Genomic DNA, 7,209 nt, shown 5'->3' on the forward strand with positions numbered 1-7,209 from the left:
TTTTTCCACACCTCTTTTCCATACAGGGTTCTGTGCAGTTCACTAAAATCCAACTGTCTTTGGATAACTTGTGTTCCTTGGGCAAAGTTAAGCAAGCCATGTGCTCATTGTCTGCGACAACTGTGCTTTGTCCCGCCCCACAAGAAGGCTGTTATAAAACGGTGGAGCTTGATGTAACCCAATGCTGAATCTGCTGGTATAGAACAGCTCCATTGGAGGGGTTTCCATTTTGCTTTATACAAAAGACAGAGAAATATACTTTGAATTTTTCATAATGACTCTTCATTCAAACACGCATTTGTTCCTTGGTTACTGAGCATCTGTTATGAGATAGGTGTTGTTCTAATAGGGTTTTAGTCTTGTCCGGGAGATAGATTAGCATGAAACTTTTCAGTGCAGTGCTGTCAGTGCTACAATAAAGTACATGCTAGAGTCTCCCACAGGGGAACAAACACAAGTTAAGACAATCGATAGAAAGTGACCAAGGAACTATACTGGGGTTTTATGGAAAATCAGTACAAAGATAAATTGGACCTTGAAAAGTGTAGACATGCTATATTTAAGACAGATAACCAACGGGGACCTATGGTAGAGCACAGGGAACTCTGCTCAGTGTGATGTGGCAGCCTGGATGGGAGGGGAGTTTGGGGGAGAATGGATACATGTATATGTTTGACTGGATCTCTTGGCTGTGCACTTGAAACTAACATTGTTTGTCAACTATACTCCAATATAAAACAAAAAGTTAAAACAAAGTATAGAGTACAATATGAGAGTTAGGGCTTGTGCTTACATAGCAATGACATGGTAGGGGAACTATTAGTATTAGAGGAAAGATAGAGTCATACTTTCTTAGGTTCTTCCCTTGTGGTTCAGATGGTAAAGAATCGCCTGCAATGCAGGAGACCCAATGTGGCCCCAGTCCCTGGTTTCTCCCCTCTGACCTTCTCATCTGCTGCAAATTGTGACAAAACTTTCATCAGAGATCACTTTATTGTAATCCTCCGGAACAGCCAGGGAATAAATGGGGAATGGCACCCCCTAAGTGATTTGCTCATTTTCTCATTTTCTTCCATAAACATACATCTCACATTGTTCATCATAATTAAACAGCAAATGCACTAGGCAGGAACTGTGTTTCACAAAAGAATCTCTATGTTCTTGGCTTTCACACTTTAAAAACAGAAAAGAGAATTTTAGCACAATAGTACATAGTCTGGACTTTAGCTGCTGTGCGATGATGGTGGCCACTAGTTATTTAAATAGCCACATGTGGCTATTTAAATGTCAACAAGGTTAAAATGAAATAAAATTAAAAATCAGTTTCTTAATCACCCTAGCCACATTTCAAGTGTTCAGTAGCCACGTGGAGCCAGGGACTATCCTGCTGGGCAGTGCCAATATACAATACTTCTGGCATCACAGAAAGTTCTATTGGACAGTATTGCTTTAAAACCTTATGACTCGGTGACTTGGACAAAGTCCTCTGTGCCTCAGTTTCCTCATGCCTATTTCACAAAGATTAAATGAATTAATGTTTGTAAAGAACTCAGAACAGTTCACGGCACATGTCAAGCCCTGTCTAAGTGTATGTTAAACCAATGAAAACACACTTCATTTACACATCTGAAATATGGCGGCCACATCCAAATAATATCCAATGTGAATAAAAGCTGGTGGGTGAAGAATCAATTCCTATTGTTTCCCACCAGCTGAGGTTCTCTTCCCACCTCTTCTCTTGGCCTCTACTCATGTTTGTTTTGTTCAGCTGGGAAGACCACCAGGCAGGAGTTCTTTTCTATTGCACAGTGAGTGCTTCATAAATATTTATACTAGAAATAATAATGATGTATATGGAAAAGAATCGTTCCATCATCTTGGAATCGTAGCCACTGCCAAAAAGTAGATGACTTCAAGCCCCCTCGGCTGTGCTCCATAGCAGATTAGGAGAGGAAGTGAAAAACTCAACTTGTTTGGGGATTTATGATGAGAAATAGTTCTGTTAACCAAAGTCTTTTGGATCCAACCCAGGCTGGTAATCCCACTTGGATATATATTTGGGTGTTTTATCATAAATACAAAAAAAGTGCCTGAGACACTCAAAGTGTGTGTTGTTGAATGAAATTCTTCCTCACTCCCCACTTCATGGAGATGATGGACAGATTGTGAAGAGAGAAACTGGTGTCCTCAGGGTATGTACCCAAACTGCAGACATCCGTTTCTCCTGGCCTGGGAAATTTTTGTTCCTGTGCTTAACATGGTATATGACAATGACTTGCATGGCCCTCATTATAAAAAATTTGCCTTTTCTCCTGCCATCTTTGTACCAGCTTTGCCCTCTGTCTCGCCTCTTATTATCCAAATTCTCGTCATCCTCTAGGTCCCTATAAAATATCCTCCCTCTAGGTGGCCTTCTCTGATCACCCCAGCTGGGCATGCTCGTGTCCTCTTCTGAAACCTTTGTGTCATTAACAAATTGCTGCCGTGTGTGACCTCTGTGTGCTCACGTGTGTATTTCCCCTGTTGATCTAATGTCTTTGCATCCTCTGCACTGAGCACTGTATTTCCAACATAGCAACTGTTGCTTAGTGTCTCAGACTGCTAGCTGCCTTCTCCAACATCCTGTTCCCCCTTTTATGAAGAAAAAGAGCCCTGATTTTTAGCCAGGCTTCTATTAAAAAAAAAAAATCAGTATAAATTAAATAGCTAAAAATTTGCCGGACTCCCTGATGGATTAGTGTGGCCATTTGTCTGAGTGTCTGACCAATGAGATTGAAACAGAAGTACAATATAAAACGTCCATAAGTCTCCTTGAAAGGGAGGAAGCATGTCTTCTACTTTGCTTTCTCATTCTCTGCTTCTTGGAAGGCAGATGTAATGGCCGGAGCTTTGGCAACCATGTCAGGCCATGGGATAGTAGTTAACTGCTGGTGTGAGAGCCTCAGCAAGGCCAGAAGCCTTGGTCTACAAAGTCTTTATGGTGTCACCACTCCAGCCCAGGACTGCCAACATCTATTCTTATTTTACATGAGAGAGAAATGTTCCTTTATCTTTTCTAAGATTTTTTTGTTGTTTTCTGCCAGGTATAATCCTAAAACTTGCAGTCATTGTTGATCACATGCTTTATTCATTTATAAATGGTTATTATATAATTATACCCATTTCCTACTGTATAATGATTTTGGTTTTTAAATTTATTTTCAATTTTAGATTTTATTTTTTTTAAACTATGTTGGTTCACAGAAAAATTGAGCAGCAGGTACACAGTTCCCACATAACCCCTACCCCAGGCTCAAGCTCCCTGACCCTTAACATACTACACTCTGTTTTGTTACAATCCTTGAAACAACATTGACACATCACTAGCAACAAAAATTTGCAGTTTATTATGGATGACTCTTTAGTTATGCATTAGTTACATTGTATGGCTTTTGACAAATGTATAATGATATATATTCATCCTTACAGTATCATACAGAATAGTTTCACTACCTTAAAAATCCCCTGTGCTCCACCTATTAATCTCTCCTTCCCTCCTCTGAAGCCCTTGGCAGCCACTGATCTTTTTACTCCCTCCATAATACTGTCTTTTCCAGAATGTCATATAGTCGGAATCACACAACACACAGCCTTTTCAGATTAGCTTCTTTCACTCAATATTATGCCCTTAAGGTTTCTCCATGTCTTCTCATGGCTTGATAGCTCATTTCTTTTTAGCATTGAATAATATCCCATTGTATGTGTAATCAGAGAAGGAAATGGCAACCCACTCCAGGATTCTTGCCTGGAAATTTTCATGGACAGAGGAGCCTGGGGGGCTACAGTCCATGGGGTCACAAAGAGTCAGACACAACTGAGCGAATGAATACATATGGGTGATACCACAGTTTATCCATTCACCTACTGAGGGACATCTTGATTGGTTACAAGTTTTGACAATTATGGATAAAGTTGCTATGAACATCCATGAACAGGTTTTTGTGTGCATGTAAGTTTTCAACTCCTTTAAATAAATACCAGGGAGCAGAATGCCTGGATGATATGGTAAGGATACGTTTAATTTTGTAAGAAACCATCAAACTGTCTTCCAAAGTGGTGGTACCATTTTGTATTTCCACCAGAAGTGAATGAGAGTTCCTGGTATTTTGTTGTTTTAATTTGCCATTCCCTAATAGCAATTGGTATTGAGCATATTTTTATAATTACTTAAAATAATTATTTTTTCCTACAACATTGTGAGGAAAGGTTACATTGATACCACCTGTCCTCAGTAGCAAAGGAGAGAGACCCAGGAAACTTCCTGATTGTTGGTATAATCTTTACAGGTAAGGAATGAGAAATCATGGTGAGAGTTCTGAGCAGCCCAGATAATGGAGGCTTCATTCTTGAATCTGAGTGTTGCTCCCTCTGTTTAATGGGCACCACGAAGATTTCTCCACACTTTGAGCAGTGGCTACGTTTGGCCATGCCTGCGTAATAGAGAAGAAAGGAGATGCTTGGCAAACCAGCACCTGAAAAGAAAGAGCAGTCATTGACTAGCACACACCTGGCTGCCAAGAGCATGTCATGCCAGGCAAAACCATGCTTCTTTTCAGGCAAACCCCTCTTTCTTTCCTCTGAGGAAACAAAAGCAAACAAACAAAAAAAGAGCCTTCAGACAAAACAAGACAAAAGCAGCCAACAAAACTAAAAAGACATAAATCATATCAAGTCCCTCACACTTGAAGCACCTTTTATAGGACCCAACAGACTCATGGCATTTGCAAACAATACTTTTCTGGCAGGCTTTGATTTTCTCTTACACATTTCAGGTGGAATGCTAAATTTCTGAATCCCACAAAAACTGAATTTCCTATGCATTACTTTCATACTGAAATTTGAATGCCTTGGTTACTAATCAGCTCTGTCTGAGCTTTGAGCTCAGGATGGTGTTAGTATTAATCAAGAATCCAATAGATGCAATAGAGAAAAGTGTTTATCTTCAAGTTAATTAAATTACAGAATATAGACACAGCATAATTCCCTGCTCATCTATAATGAAAATCAAACTCCTCAAGAATAGAAATAAGGACAGGAACTTTTGAAACACAAATTTTTGGATGGATATGTTCCCTAGAGCAGAATTTCTTCTAGGGCATTGGGTTATACTGTTTTGTAACAATAGTTTAGATTTTTAATTTACAGTACATAGAGTGGAAGATATTCCAGTCTGGCAAGTTACTTAGTTACTAGTACTAGAGGATATAAAAGTTGGGCAGTGACGGTGGTGAGGAGCGGGGAGACTAGGATTCCATTGGAGATTAACTAAATTTCTGCTTATTCAATAGAGCATGTCCTAACATTCCATATATACATTTTTGGCACCATTCTGAGTCAATCAGCCAGCTCTCTTTTTATTGCTTTACCATATTGAAGAAGTAAGTAACTTCAGAACTGACAAAATAAAAAAAGGAGAAGTTGTTCCCTGAAGTCAAAGTGCAAAACAAAGGAAAGATAAGATTAAGGAAAATGAGAAAAGCGATAAAGAAACGTGTGAAATAGGGAGTAAATCCTCCGTTCCTTTCTCATATTGAATTGTAACATCAGTAATTCTTACTTCCTCCGTAATAATCAGAGTGTTCATGGCCTTAGGCTCTGCCAAGATTAGCCAGGGACTTCTCAGATCAGAGTCAAGCAAGTTCTGGTCTTCTACTTTTTCCAGGAGGAATTTGCCAAACTACATCTATGAATACCAGGGATTCAAGATAACCAGGGGCTGCAGACTACATTGTTTTGTTTTTTTTTTTTTCAGGTTTCTGTGCCCTATTGGAACATAAGGCCACCTTTTCACTGGATGTATTTAATTAGAAGACTTTGGATTTTAATAGAATATCCATCTGAAAATGACTTCCACAAAAGATCGAGAGGTGCTGGACACAGGATTGTAAGTGACTCAGTGATCCTGTCACATCAAGATGTTTCTGTCCTTTCATCTGGTCCATCCCACTGAGGTATCTTTGATCCTCAGGCTTGTCATGTCAGGATCACAAAACAGCAACATCATATTCTTTCACAATTACATCAAAGGGAAAAAGAAGTGGCAGGGGGAAAAAGAGCAAAAAACAAACAAAACTCTCCTCCCATTTCTCTCTCCTTTTTTCACAAAGCAAAAACATTTCCTAGAATCCTCCAAGCCAGAAATGGCCAGAACTGAGTCACGCAGCCAGTCTTAGGTACATGATATAGCTGGAGCATTTTATGCCCATCTGGAACTTGATGTTTTTATCACGGGAAACAGGCTCTGCTAAGGAAGAGGGCATGAGTGGAGTTGTTTAGACCGGGGTCCCCCAACCACCACCCCACCCCGCCTTGGCCTGTTAGGAACTGGGTCCCACAGCAGAAAGCGAGCATCAGGCGAGGGAGTGAAGCTTCATCTGTATTTACAGCCACTCCGCATCACTTGAATTACCCCTTGAGCTCAGGAAAACAAGCTCAAGGCCCCTACTGATTCTGCATTGTGGTGAGCTATAAAATTATTTCATTATATATCATAGTTTAACAATAATAGAAATAAAGTACACAATAAATGTGATGCTCTTGGATCATGCCCAAACCATCCCCTCCCTCCTCAGTCCATGGAAGAATTGTCTTCTACGAAAACAATCCCTGGTGCCAGAAAGGTTGGAGACTGCTGGTAGAGACAACAGGGTCTGCCATTGCCATAAGTTTAGAAAGACTGCTGGGTATCCAGAGGAAATATCCCTCCTGACACAAAAGATAGAGCTCTTACTGGGATACAGGCCTGTCACACAACCACATAATTCAGACTTGGGGGGAAATTCAACGAGGTCCTGCAGTGAACATCTACCAGCCCTCATCTGATTGATTCTGTGTTGTAGCTTTAATCAAGAAAACCATAACATTGAGGAATTGACTGATTGTAAGCTGAAAGACTAATTTTTGTACCATGTGACTGGTATGCTATTCCTCTGTTTCTTAATTCTTCTGGTCCCAGATGGGATTCACTCTATAAAAGTTAGCTTTCACTGATTCCCTGGGGCCCAAATGTTTTTCACTGGACATTGGAGTTGAATATTTTCATGAAATTTCCCATAGAGAGATGATGGGTGAAAACCCGCCCAGCCCCATAAAATCTGCCATCTCCTCCTCCAGGACCTTTAATCATGACCAAGCTCCAAATACTGCAGCTCAAAAACACATTTTGTTTTC

General features: G+C 40.1%; 1 long non-coding RNA gene across 2 annotated transcripts in view; it reads left to right on the forward strand.

Moving 5' to 3' along the window:
- LOC121819124 (uncharacterized) overlaps positions 1-7,209 on the forward strand; it is a 96,128-nt gene that overhangs the window by 65,754 nt on the left and 23,165 nt on the right. For both annotated transcript variants that reach the window (XR_006059341.2, XR_009600267.1), the window contains one exon: positions 5,792-5,923. This is a non-coding gene — a long non-coding RNA (uncharacterized LOC121819124). The remainder of the gene's footprint in view (positions 1-5,791; positions 5,924-7,209) is intronic.

The sequence above is a fragment of the Ovis aries genome, chromosome 3, assembly GCF_016772045.2.
Source record: "Ovis aries strain OAR_USU_Benz2616 breed Rambouillet chromosome 3, ARS-UI_Ramb_v3.0, whole genome shotgun sequence".
NCBI lineage: Eukaryota > Metazoa > Chordata > Mammalia > Artiodactyla > Bovidae > Ovis > Ovis aries.